Below are 14,263 nucleotides of genomic sequence, written 5' to 3'. Positions count from 1 at the left end.
TATTCACAGATGGCCATGATTGTACTTAGAAAACCCTAAGGCTCCAATAAAAAAACTGCTAGATTTAATAAATGAATTTGCCAATGTGGCAGCAAACAAAATCAACACCCAAAAATTGATGGCTTTATTATACCCCCAATAATGAATTATCAGAAAGGGAAACTAAACAAAATAATTCCATTTACCATTGGAACAAAAAAATTAAGATACTTAGGAATAAACTTAACCAAGGATGCAAAAGACATGTACTCAGAAAACTACAGGACGTTGAAAAAAGAGAATAAGATATAAACAAGTGGAAGAACTTACTGTGTTCATGGATTGGTAGAACCAATATCATTAAAATGTCCATAATACCCGAGGCAATCTACAGATTCAATGCAATCCATATTAAAATGCTCAAAATCACGAATCATCCAAGAGATTCAAATCAAAACGACAATTGGGTACCATCTCACACCTGTCAGAATGGCTACCATCAACAAATCAACAAATGATGAGTGCTGATGAGGATGTGGAGAAAAGGGAACCCTAGTACACTGCTTATGGGAATACAAACTGGTTCAACCATTTTGGAAAACACTATGGAATTTCCCCAAAAAATTAAATATGGAGCTGCCATTTGACCCAGTGATCCCACTTCTAGGAATATATCCCAGGAAAACAGAAACACCAATCATAAGGAATGTATGCACCACTATGTTCATAGCAGCACAATTTACAATAGCTAAGATTTGGAATCAGCCCAAGTGCCCATCAGTAGATGAGTGGATAAAAGAGCTGTGGCACAGTTATACCATGGAATACTATGCAGCAGTAAAAAAGAAGAATCTCTTACTCTTTGAGACAGTATGGAGGGACCTTGAGAATATCATGCTAAGTGAAGTAAGTCAGTCAGAGAAAGACAAGTATCACATGATCTCACTCTATGTGGAATCTAAGTAACAAAATAAACTGATGAACGGAAGCATGGAACAGAGTGCGAAATCTCAAAGGGAAGGTGTGGGAGGGTGGGTAGGTGGGAGGTAATCAACCAAAGGCTTTGTATGCATAACCCATGGACACAGACAATGGGAGTGGGCTGGAGGGAGTCAATGTGGGAAAAAAGGGGACATATATAATACTTTCAACAATAAAGAATTATTTTAAAAATTATAGGCCTATGAAATATAGTTTATTACAGTTGACCCCTGAACAACATAGGTTTGGACTGTGCAGGTCCACTTATACATGGATTTTTTCAATAAATATACAGTTAATCAAAACAAAAATAAGGTATCATCTCACATGTGTTCTGGCTATCATCAACAAATCAACAAATGACAAGTGCTGGCCAGGGTGTGGAGGAAAAGGAACCCTCTTGTACTACTGGTGGGAATTCAGACTGGTGTAGCCACTGTGGAAAACAGTATGGAGTTTCCTAAAAAAATTAAAAATGAAAGTTCCATTTGACCCAGTAATCCCACTTCTAGGAATATATCCCAAGAAAACAGAAACACCAACCAGAAAGGATCTATGCACCCTATGTTCATAGCAGCACAATTTACAATAGCTATGATTTGGAAACAGCCTAAGTGCCCATCAGCAGATGACTGGATAAGAAAACCGTGGTACATCTACACAATGAAATACTACACTGCAGTAAAAAAGAAGGAATTCTTACCATTTGCAACAGCATGGATGGAACTGGAGAGCATTATGCTAAGCGAAATAAGCCAGTCAGAGAAAGATAAATATCACATGATCTCACTCATTTGTAGAATATAATAAACAACATAAACTGATGGAACAAAAATAGAACCAGAGACATAGAAGCATAGAACATACTGTCCAACCTATGTGGGAAGGAGGGGGGTGAGGGGGTAAGAGATCAACCAAAGGACTGTATGCATGCATATGAACATTACCAATGGACACTGACAGTAGGGGGGTGAGGGCATATGCTGGGGGATGGGAGCGGCCAGGGAGAGGTCAATGGGGGAAAAAGAAGACTCATGTAATACTTTAAACAATAAAAAATTTAAATTAAAAATAAATAAATAAATAAATAAATAAATAAATATACAGTTGACCCTCCATATCCCAGGGTTGCACCTCAACCATGATAGAAAACCATATTTTGGATCTGTAGCTGGGAATCTTTGGATAGTGAGGGCCAACTATATGCATTGTTCTATGTCATGTCACATAAGGGACTTGAACATATCCATTTTATATAAGGGATGTCCTAAAACCAATCCCCTCTGATACCAAGGGACAAGTATAATTAAGTTTGGGGAGAGGAAAAATTTATATATGAATTTTCAATGCTATGGGGTCATTACTCTTAACCCTCCTCCCCCGTTGTTTAAGAGTCAACTGTAGGAGACATAAAATGGTGGCTGAATAGTCAGACGTGGCCCGAGCATTACCCCAGAGCAGATAGAAGGAGCATCTAAATTGAATATCATCCACCCAGAATTGGTGAAGTAGACACAGCTGGTGAGACAGTACACAGCCAGGAAGGACAGAGGACGCCTGAAGAACAGTAGGATCGGGGATCTGGGCTGGAGAGAGTTGAGAGACCTCCAAACCCAGAGGGTCAGAAGGAAGCTGCACAGCACCAAGTGCAAGTCCCCTGAGGACAGGAGTAACAACTAACTGTGGAAAGGAAGTCCACAGGGCTGCTGGCAGTAGGGGATTCTAGGTATAAGTCCACAGCCACAAGAGGCTGAGCCCAGAGGGGTGGTCTGAAGAACTGCCCAAGCCACATAATGCCGCGGGGGGGGGGGGGGGGGGAGAAACTCACAGTGGCACAGTTGTTTCCCCTTTTTTTGGTCTTTGCTTTTATTCGCTAAACCCAGTTCATAGGACTTTTCAAATACAAATAATCACCTGTTGCTGAGGTGCAGGTGGAGGTGAGGTCTTGTTGAATCTGAGGAGAGATTATGGAGAAGAGCAGATCAGGGAGAGATGACCAGGAGTCCAGCACTGGGACATTCCTGACACTCCGGACCTAAGCAGCCATTTTCTCCTGCAGAGTTAGCCCCTCCCAGCAGCCTCCAGACAACCAATACAGCCACACCCAAACTACACCCTGAATGGAACAAAGGTCACAAAAATCTGAATAGCTCCTAAGAGTCTTCAGGGACTGGGTTGAAGAGAGGCCTTTCAGTCCCAGAAAGCAATACAGCAACCTCCCTAACTGTAGCCCTGTCAGAAACAGCTGCTTGAGAGATTAAGATTGACAGTGGACAGACAGGCTAAGTGGGCAGATTGGTCCTGCCTGCTGGCAGTCAAGGAGGTGGAGATAGACACAAACAGAGGAGCCATGGATCACTTGGAACTTCAACATGGTGCTAACTACCTAACAGGAAACAGAGGTGGTAGTACAGAAGAGTGGAAACTTAAACCAGCTTCCATAGGGCATTAAAACTCAGCTGAAAGGAATGACACTTCAAGTTTTTATTTTTATTTTATTTATCTTTTATTTAAATTTTTTCCTCTTTATTTTCTTTTTTTTGTTTGTTTCTTTGTTTTTTATTTTTTCCATTATTTTTTCTTCATTCTATTTTTTAATGTTATTTTATTTTATCTTATTTTTTCCTCTCTTTCTTTTCTTCTTATCCACTCATCCTCTTTCTACCTCTACTATACTGAACTGAGGTCCTCCCCCATATTCATTCAATTCCTTAACTTTACTTTCTGTATATAAGATTCTGTACCCACCCTCTTTTCTGTGTGTTGTTTTCATTTTTTGGTTTATCTGTTTGTTCTGTGGTGTGTTCTTCCCATATATATACTTTTTTTCTTTATCTTCCTATTTCTTCTTTTTCTTTTCTCTCTTACCATTTTTTCTTCCCTCGATATCATTTTTGCTCTCTTTTCTCTCCCCTAATTCTCTTTTCTCTGGTAGTCACTTCTACTGGGGTTATCGGTGTCATGAGTGCATTCATGTTTTGTTCCCTTTGTGTCATGTCTTGTTCAGTTGTATTTTGTGCTGTTTGGTCAACATGGTAGAGAGCGAGCCACATAACCAGACAACTTGAGAGGAGACTCCATCCACAAATGGGATAATAACACTCAAGACCCAACTACACCAAGAGAACCCAAATATCTCAAGTAGGGGGCATCCGTAGATTAGCCAGCCCAGAAGACCTGAGAGATTGCACCACTGGGTCCCACAAAACATCTAATATATAAGACAAATTCAAAAATTCTGGGTGGCATAGCAGTTTGATGAAACTTTGATACAGTTAAAATATGAGGTCATTGTAATAAAATGGAGAGAGAGAGAGAGATTGCTTCTATAATACGTAGAAGCAATCACAAAGGAACAGAAAAAATGGGGAGATATTCTAAAGAAAAGGAGGAATCACCAGAAAAAGAAATACTAGTAAATGAAATCGAGGTGAGCAATTTTTCAGAGAAAGAATTCAGAGCAATGGTCATAAGGACACTGAAAAGGATGGAAGACAGAATCAACATGTGTAAAAATCAAGAGGAAATGAAAAGAATCAAGAGGAAACGAAGAATGACATAGCCACAATAAAGAACACAATGGAAAGTTTCAACAGTGGACTAGAAGAAGCTGAGGATCACATCAGTGAGTTAGAAAACAAGGTAGAAAAAACCACCCACGCCCTAACCGGTTTAGCTCAGTGGATAGAGCATCCGTCTGTGGACTGAAGGGTCCTGGGTTCGATTCTGATGAGAAGCATGTACCTTGGTTGTGGGCACATCCCCAGTAAGGGGTGTGCAGGAGGCAGCTGATCTATGTCCTCTCTCCGATGTTTCTAACTCTCTATTCCCTCTCCCTTCCTCTCTGTAAAAAATCAATAAAATATATTTTTTAAAAAACAAACAAAAAAACAACACCCAAGCACAGCAGCAACTGGAAAGAAAACTTAAAAATCAGGAGGAGAGACTAAATGAAACAATATCCACATAATTGGGGTGCCAGAAGGAGAGGAAGCAGAGCAAAGAATAGAAAACCTGTTTAAAGAAATAATGACAGAAAACTTCCCTGATGTTGGGAAGAAAAAGTCACACAAGTCCAAGAAGCACATAAAGTCCCAAACAAGATGAACCCAAAAATGCTGACACCGAGACACATCATAATTAAATTGGCAAACATCAATGACAAAGAATCTTAAAGGCTGCCAGAGAGAGACAGTTACCTAGAAGGGATCTTCCATTAGAATATCAACTGATTTCTCAACTGAAACACATCAGGCCAGAAGGGAATGGAAGGAAATATACAAAGTGATGCAAAGCAAGGAACTAAATCCAAGAATACTATACTCAGCAAGGCTATCATTCAAAACTGAAGGTGAAATCAGGAGCCTCACAGACAAGAGTCAACTCTATATTATTCCCAATCATGCTTGTTTAGACAGTTTTCTCTACTTATTCAATTTCCTTGTAATGTTCATAAAAGCTCTATCTCACCTTTTTCATGTGTTTCACCTTAAGGACTCATTTTGTTTTCCTAACCTATGATGATCTAAAAATAATTGGCTTATTTTTAATAGCACTCATAATGTTCCTAAAAGTTTTAGGAACATAACTTTGATTTGTGGCTTTATTAGCCATTAATAGATTTACAAGTTGGTACATCTTTTCTCATTAGACAATTTCAACAGTCATTTAGATAAAGGCTAGAAAAATATGGTTATATATTTTAATTAATTATTTTATTTTCTACAAGTTTTATGTAAATATTTATTTTTATTTCTCTTGAATGTATATATAGGAATAGAATTTCTTGGCTAAATGGTAACTCTATCATTAACTTTTTTACAGCTTTTAATTTATCTTTAGTGTTGAAAGTTAGGAAATATGGTTATATTGAGTGAGGCTTTCATTTATAGATCTACAAACAAGCTATATTTAACACAGCTCCAAAATACTTTGAGTTGTAGTGTATTTCGAATTCTTGTTTTCCACCAACATCATTTCATTTTGGCAAGGGAACAGGATGTGTAAGAGAGACATAAACTGGCCAGTACGAAAGCACCAGCCACCTCCATTGCCTTAGCCATCACCCCCACCCACCAACCCACCCTTTTTGCTACTTCTATCTGACTGATGACTTTTATTTCAACTTGCAAACAAGACACAGAAATTTACTTACCTTGAATAATGTAATTAAAGGCTAACAGATTATCCTTTGATGGTAAGGAAAGTTACATGATTGCTCTATTTTTATTTCAATCTATTGTACCAAAGACGAATGTGTTCCATTTGAAATTGGGAGACAACATATTACAATGGAAGGACAGGTGTCACTGAGTCAGACTGCGTGGCTTGAACTGCAGCCCTACCAATTAATAAATATGTGATATTGGGCAAGTTGTTAACCTGAACTTCATTTATCTTGTTCATAAGAGGGAGAATAATAATGCCCAGTTTTTCTATAATGTTGTAAATAAAGTATTTGACACCTAATGGACATTTAGTAAATGTTTATTTTCTTGAGCCTTTTGCTAACAATTTTATTACTAAACATAATATTTCTCCTTTGGTAATTATAATTGTTCACTCCCACATTTTAAAATATGTAAATGTTTTACATGTAGAAGCAGAAAAAAAAACTGTGACATCCAAACTGCTGTTTTTCTGGGCAATTTCTGACATATACAGAGAAAAATCACATAATTAAAAAACTGAAACAACTATTTTGTCCTCCTGTGTATTTCCATTTTAAACAGCAGCAAGAACTTAAAATCAAGAAGTTAAGTTCTAACAATAGAAATGGCTGTGGACCTTTTGATGGCACAGTAGATAAGTGAGGAGACTTAGGAATCAAATGGATTTTTACTTGAACTCCAACCTATCATGTAATAGCTTTGTGACCATAGCCAAATTAACCTCTTTGGCTAAGGTCACAAATATATTACATGAACTCAGTTTTTTAATCTATAGAAAGGGGGATGACAGTACTTAACTTCATAGGGTTATTGTGAAGGATAAATTAGATAATATATAAAGCACTTAATATACAGCCTGATTCATTAAAGGATAGCTTAACCACCTCCTCACCATCATCTAAAGCCTTGTCTTGGAGATTGGCAATACATGTCACAGCAGGGCTTCTCAGAGACTCTGATATGTTAAAGAAACACTATATAATTTTATTCAGTGCATTATTTTCTAAATTATTTATCTATATAACCCTTTTCTCTCAAAATACTTAACATCTGAAACATAATTTGGAAAACACTGATTGCCAACCTCTCCTCTTCTCTCTCTCTCTCTCTCTCTCTCTCTCTCTCTCTCATTTTATTACAATGACCTCATATTTTAACTGTATCAAAGTTTCATCAATGTCAAGGAGTGACTAAACCAGTTATCTCACTATGATAAGAACAGAATGTTTTCAGTGTGATGACAAATTTTAGTTATACTGTAATTCTTTGTATTAATATGCTACCTTTTATATCAGCTTAATGTGACTTCATTTAGAAGTAGTCCATTGTATAAATGTACCACAGCTTTTTTTAATCCACTCATCCATTGATGGACACTTGGCCTGCTTTCAAATATTGGCTATTGTAAATAACACTGCAATAGCCAATTGTGCATATATTCTTTGGAATTAGTGATTCAGGTTTCTTTGGATATATTCCCAGAAGTGGAATCAAAGGGAATTAGGCAAAAAACTAAACTCATAGACACAGACAACAGTATGATGATTACCAGAGAGAAAAGGGGCTAGGGAGAGATAGAAGAGCATATAAGGGGGATAAATGGTATAGAAGGAGACTTGACTTGGGGTGATGAACACACAATACAATATACAGATGACATATTATAGAATTATAAACCTGATAACCAGTGTCATCCCAATAAATTCAATAAAAAAAGTATAGTTCTACAGGATAGGTTTATTCTCCTTACTGACTTTCATAAAAAAACTTATTGTGAAACGATAAAACCACAAGTGAAACAGGTTTCTGTTTGTTTTGATAATTAGTATATGGGCCTTAGTATAGAGGTTAGCTTTTATAATAAATCATAGAGGAGGAAATTTAATATTTTCAGTTGGTAGAATGTTCTTATTTATTAATTTTTATACTAAATGATACCAGAATTTCTTTAGAGGTTACCAAATTCTCTTTTTCTCTAATTCAGATACCTAATAGAATACTAATTTGTACCCTTAGGTTCTTGTGGCCAGGTCAAAATAAATACCCTATCTCTAAACATAATGCTTTTGCTAATTTTAATAATGAATGCAGTTTCCAACATAATTCCCCTATTAGAAAGTATATCTGAAGAGAATGTATATAAAAAGAGGTTCATATTTCAACAAAAGTTTGACTAACTCTTTATGACCAGCACTCTGCTGGATATTGTGGTAGAAGGAGAAGAGTGAGCAGGGAGTAAGTAGCTCAGGATAAACAATGATGTGGTCTTTTTCTTCCTTTCGAGGAGCTCATATTTTCAGGGTCTATTGCATTCCTCCAGAAAACATTAATAAATAGCAACAACAAATGTTGAATTTGGTTTCTAGAAATCTTACTACCCTCAAACAAAAACTATGACAATAAAAAACTTTAGCATAAAAAATTTAGTGCAATTACAGGATACCCAATTAATTAAATAACATTCATACTACAGTTTTTTTTCAAGACTTTGAAATAGCCTATCTTATTACTTTCTTTTCCTCAGTATCAGCACAAATTTAAGGTTTTATAGACACTCAAACTGTTCCAACTACCTTAAGACTTCTCTTTTATGACCACTAACCCTCTTTATAAGTGGCCAAAATACTAGTCTCCTATTGAACAAAAATAACTGGATTCTAAATTGAGTTGGGATTAAAATGGCATCTGTTCTAGCTGCTAAATGTGAGTGAGAAACAGGTATAATCAAGCTCCATTTGGAGAGGGATTTTGCCACCATTAGTAGTTCTGCTCTGGCAGTATGGTAATTTCAATGGGATCAGCACTGTGGCAGTGTGCATTGCACTAAACCTAAGGTCTATAGAGTAGGATTAGTGTTCAACTTTTTATCTGTGTTTATGTGACATGTTCTTGCTGTAGGCAGACATGTCCTGTCAAGATATGCCATCTTTGAATGTAGAAAAGAGGTGTACCTTAGACTCTGTTCACCACAATTATCTTTAAGGATGAATTTGTTTTCAGATTGAATCAAGATTCAGATTATCACTAAACATAGCATACTTAAAATTGCATTCATCAAACATTTACTTGATATGTGTTACATTCCAGGAACTCTGCTAGCTGTTGTAGATACAGTGATGAAAGACCCAGCCCCTAACTTGAAGGAGTTAATAGATTAGTGACACTCAAGAAAACCAGATAACCTCAAGTGAAGTCTGCACTAGACAGTGTAAAAACTGAATGTCTAACCCAGATGGGCCAGTATCTTATAAAAGGAGGTTGAAATGGAGATTTTTAAGGGCCTTTAGCAAGGGAATAATGTGAACATTTTTCCTTTTATTATTTTTATTTATTTCTTTTTAATTGAATTTATTAGGGTGATATTGGTTAATAAAATTACTTAAGTTTCAGGTGTAGAATTCTATAATAGATCATCTGTATATTGTATTATGTGTTCACCACCACAAGTCAAGTCTCTTTCAATCACAATTTATCCCCCCTTTACTCACTTCCATATCCCCCTCAGGTAATCACCATAATGTTGTCTGTGTCTATGAATTTGTTTATATGTTTGTTTTGTTTAATCCCTTCATTTTTTTACACAGCCCTGCAACCTCCCTCCCCTGACAGATGTCAGTCTATTCTCTATCTATGAGTGTATGTTTTTTAAAGTTATGTATATATTTTTATTGATTTCAGAGAGGAAGAAATGGGGAGAGAGAGGTAGAAACACCAGTGATGAGAGAGAACCATTGATCGGCTGCCTCCTGCATGCCCCACCCTGGGAATCGAGCCCACAACCTGGACATGTGCTCTGACCAGGAATCAAACTGTGACCTCCTGTTTCATAGGTCTACGCTCAATCACTGAGCCACGCCAGCTAGGCTATGAGTCTGTTTTGTTTTGTGGTTTTTTTGTGTGTTTTTTTAAAATATATTTTTATTGACTTTTTACAGAGAGGAAGGGAGAGGGATAGAGAGTTAGAAACATCGATGAGAGAGAAACATCGATCAGCTGCCTCCTGCACACTCCCTACTGGGGATGTGCCCACAACCAAGGTACATGCCCTTGACCAGAATCGAAGCTGGGACCCTTGAGTCTGCAGGCTGATGCTCTATCCACTGAGCCAAACTGGTTAGGGCTATGAGTCTGTTTTTATTTTGTTACTTTATTTGTTACATATGAGTGAAATCATATGGTACTTGTCTTTCTCTGACTGCCTTATTTCACTTAGCATAATGCTCTCCAGGTAACTTTTTTTTCCTTTTAAAAAAATGTATCTGGTAGCTGTGAGGGGATGAATTGTAGGGCTAAGACTGCTGGTTTGGAGAGCAATGAGCAGGTTGTTATAGTGATTAAGGTGAGAGACAACTTTTTCACCCAGCACCTGAACTCCCCTCCCCTCTGAGAGCTGTCAATCCATTCTCTATCTGAGTCTGTTTCTATTTTGTTTGCTAGTTTATTTTGTTCATTATATTTCATATATGAGTGAAATCATATGGTATCTTTCTTTCTCTGACTAGTTTATTTCACTTAGCATAATACTCTCCAGGTCCATCCATGCTGTTGCATATGTAGATTACTTCTATTCATATTTACAATATTAGAAATTAACACATGAAAGTAATGGGCCTGTTTCTGATGTGACTAATTTTCAGATTTCTCTATGTGAAGTACAAAGTACTTACTAATAAAAATAAAATAATTCTATTGACAGAGTTTTTCTATGCAGGGTAAAGGATTGATATTGATCTGGCCAGAGTGACTGGACCACTATATTGGAGCTCAAACTATAATCAAACTCCAGCCTAATATTTCTAAATATGCAGGCCATACCTTTCACATCAGGCCTTCCAGAGAGATAGCTGTGGTACAGGGACCTTAGGTGAATATGGACAGTGGCAAGCCAAAACTGAGCAAAAAGTGGTGGTAATCATTAGTTCCAGGTGTTCTGACATGTTGACACAAGCTGCTGTAAGGCTTGTTAAGGGGTTCCTGCAGCAACCTCCTGGGCACAGTGGGGGTGGAGGGAGCTGTGAATGGGTCAATTTGCTCCCTTCACAGCCCTTCACAAGGACAAGCTACTTTCTTCTTTTTTTCTTTTTTTCCTCCTTTTATTTTTGGGGGGAGGGGAGTTGGAGGGGACCAAGCCTGCAGGGGAGGGCAGTTGGGGGGGACCAGGCCTGCAGGGGAGGGCAGTTATGGGGGGACCAGGCCTGCAGGGGAGGGCAGTTGGGGGTGACCAGGCCTGCAGAGGAGGGCAGTTGGGGGTGACTGGGCCGGCAGGGGAGGGCAATTGGGAGCAACCAGGCCACCAGGGGAGCAGTTAGGCTTCGATCAGGCTGGCAGGGGAATGGTTAGGGGGTGATCAGGCTGGCAGGCAGGCGAGCAGTTGGGAACCAGCAGTCCCAGATTGTGAGAGGGATGTCTGACTGCCGGTTTAGGCCCGATCCCACAGGGGCCTAAACCGGCAGTTGGACATCCTTTGAGGGGTCCCAGATTGGAGAGGGTGAAGGCTGGGCTGAGGGACACCCCCCACCCAGGGCACAAATTTAGTGTACCGGGCCTCTAGTATAAAAATAAAAAATAGTTAATATATGTATTTTGTATGTATTATATACAAAATATAGTTAATGTAAACCAAAAAGGAAGAAAATATGCTTAGTGAACATTATCCTCATTTTTTTGCTGTGGTTAATACTTATAACTTATGTTGAACTCTTTCTTTCTTTCTTTCTTTCTTTCTTTCTTTCTTTCTTTCTTTCTTTCCTTTATTGATTAAGGTATTACAAATGTGTCCTTATCCCCCCATTTTCCCTCCATCCCCCCACTCATGCCCTCACCCCCCTGGTGTCTGTATCCATTGGTTATGGTTATATGCATGCATACAAGTCCTTTGGTTGATCTCTCCCCCTTAGCCCCACCCTTTCCTGCCTTTCCTCTGAGGTTTGAGCATCTGATCGATGCTTCTCTGTCTCTAGATCTATTTTTGTTCATCGGTTTATGTTGTTCATTATAATCCACAAATAAGTGAGATCATGTGATATTTATCTTTCTCTGACTGACTTATTTCACTTAGCATAATGGAGGACAAGCTACTTTCTAATAAAAGAAGTGAGCGAAAGAGATGCCTGAAAACTGAGAAGAAGGTAGTGAAGAAGGAGGCCAAGCATAAAGAGCTCAGTCAGAAACAACTAAGCCAGGCCAATGCTACTGCCACCAACCACACCACTGACAATGATATGGGTACCGAGGAGAAGAGTCTGTACTCAAACAAATACTACAAGATCTGCAGCCAAGCAGTCCATCAACTAAAGGTCAGTGGGTAAGACCCATACCCATTCAAGTTCCATGTAGACATCTTACTCACTTCACTCAAGGATACAGTCACCTGCAGCCTGGGGACCACCTAAGTGACATCACCTTTAGGTGACAGGTAGAATCCATGCCTAGGGAGTTTCTAGGGAAAAGCTCATCTTCTATGACCTTCAAGGAGAGGGGATAAAATTGCAAGTCATGGCCAATTCCAGAAATTATAAATCAAAAGAATTTATTTGTATCAATAACACAAACTATTTCAGGGAAACATAATTGGAATTCAGGGGAATCCTGGGAAAACCAAGAAGGATGAGCTGAGCATCATTCCCTAAGAGATCACACTGCCATATCCTTGCTTGCATATATATATATCTCATCTTTACTTTGGCCTCAAAGACAAGGAAACATGATATCTTCAGACACTTATGCTTGATCCTGATGACTTTGTGAGGCAGAAATTTATCATCTTCTCTAAGGTCATCACATATAAAAGAAGTTTCTTGGAGGAATTGGAATTCTTAGAGATTGAAACTCCCATGATGAACAACATCCCAGGGGGAGCTGTGGCTATGCCTTTTATCACCTACCACAATGAACTGGACATGAATTTATATATGAGAATTGCTCCAGAACTCTACCATAATATGTTGGTGGTCGGTGGCATTGACCAGGTTTACAAATTGGATGCCAATTCCTGAATTAAGAAATTGATTTGATTCACAATTCTGAGTTCACCACCCATGAGTTCTATATGGCCTAGGCCAGTGGTCGGCAAACTCATTAGTCAGCAGAGCCAAATATCAACAGTACAACGATTGAAATTTCCTTTGAGAGCCAAATTTTTTAAACTTAAACTATATAGGTAGGTACATTGTTATTAACTTAATTAGGGTACTCCTAAGGCTTAGGAAGAGACACACTCAAGGGGCCAAAAAGCCGCATGTGGCAGACTATCATGATTCCATGGAAATCACAGAAAAGATTATTTCAGGGATAATAGTGAAGTGTATTACAGGCAGTTACAAACTCACTTACCATCCAGATGGCCCGAGGGCCAAGCCTGAGAGATTGACTTCGCCCCACCCTTCTGGAGAATCAGCATGGTAGAAGAGCTTGAGAAAATTCAGGGGGTGAAGGTGACAGAAATCAACCTCTTTGAAACTGAAGAAACTCACTCAAAAAATTCTTGATGATATCTATGTGGCAAAAGCTATTGAATGCCCTCCACCTGGTACCGTAGTCACGCTCCTTGATAAACTTGTTGGGGAGTTCCTGGAAGTGATGTACCAATCCTACATTGATCTGTAATCACTCAAAGATATGAGACCTTTTGCCAAATGACACTGATCTAAAGAGGGTCTGCCTGAGCACTTTGAGATTTTTATCATGAAGAAGGAAATTCAGCAACACCTACACCAAGCTGAACAACTCCATGAGGAAGTGGCAGCTTTTCAAAGAACAGACCAAGGCCAAGGCTGCTGGTGATGATGAGACCACGTCATAGATAAACACTTTTGCACCACCCTGGAATATGGTCTGCTGGGCATGGGCATAGACCAAGTCACCATGTTTCTCATAGACTAGTCTAATAACATCAAGGAAGTACTTCCATTTCCTGCCATGAAACCTGAAGACAAGAAAGAAAATGTAGCAACTGCTGATACACTGGGAAGCACAACGGTTAACACTTCTGTCTAGAAAAGAATAACTGCAAGTCACATAACTCAGGCATCTTTGCATTTCTGGGAAAGATCAAGGACTGCAATAAAATTCTTATACATTGCTATCCATTTGACTATTGTAGTTCATTCACCAAAAGAGAGAAAATGAGTTAA

At 38.5% G+C, this 14,263-nt stretch overlaps 1 protein-coding gene and 1 pseudogene across 4 annotated transcripts in view; both read left to right on the top strand.

The window, feature by feature from the left end:
- The window catches only part of LOC102427795, a 26,791-nt pseudogene extending 12,575 nt beyond the window's left edge, over positions 1–14,216 (top strand).
- Positions 1–14,263, top strand: part of RNF128 (ring finger protein 128, E3 ubiquitin protein ligase) — a 114,502-nt gene that overhangs the window by 13,199 nt on the left and 87,040 nt on the right. The window lies entirely within an intron of this gene.

This window comes from Myotis lucifugus, unplaced genomic scaffold (genome assembly GCF_000147115.1).
Source record: "Myotis lucifugus unplaced genomic scaffold, Myoluc2.0 scaffold_2, whole genome shotgun sequence".
Lineage (NCBI taxonomy): Eukaryota > Metazoa > Chordata > Mammalia > Chiroptera > Vespertilionidae > Myotis > Myotis lucifugus.
This window is presented reverse-complemented; position numbering and strand designations above follow the sequence as displayed.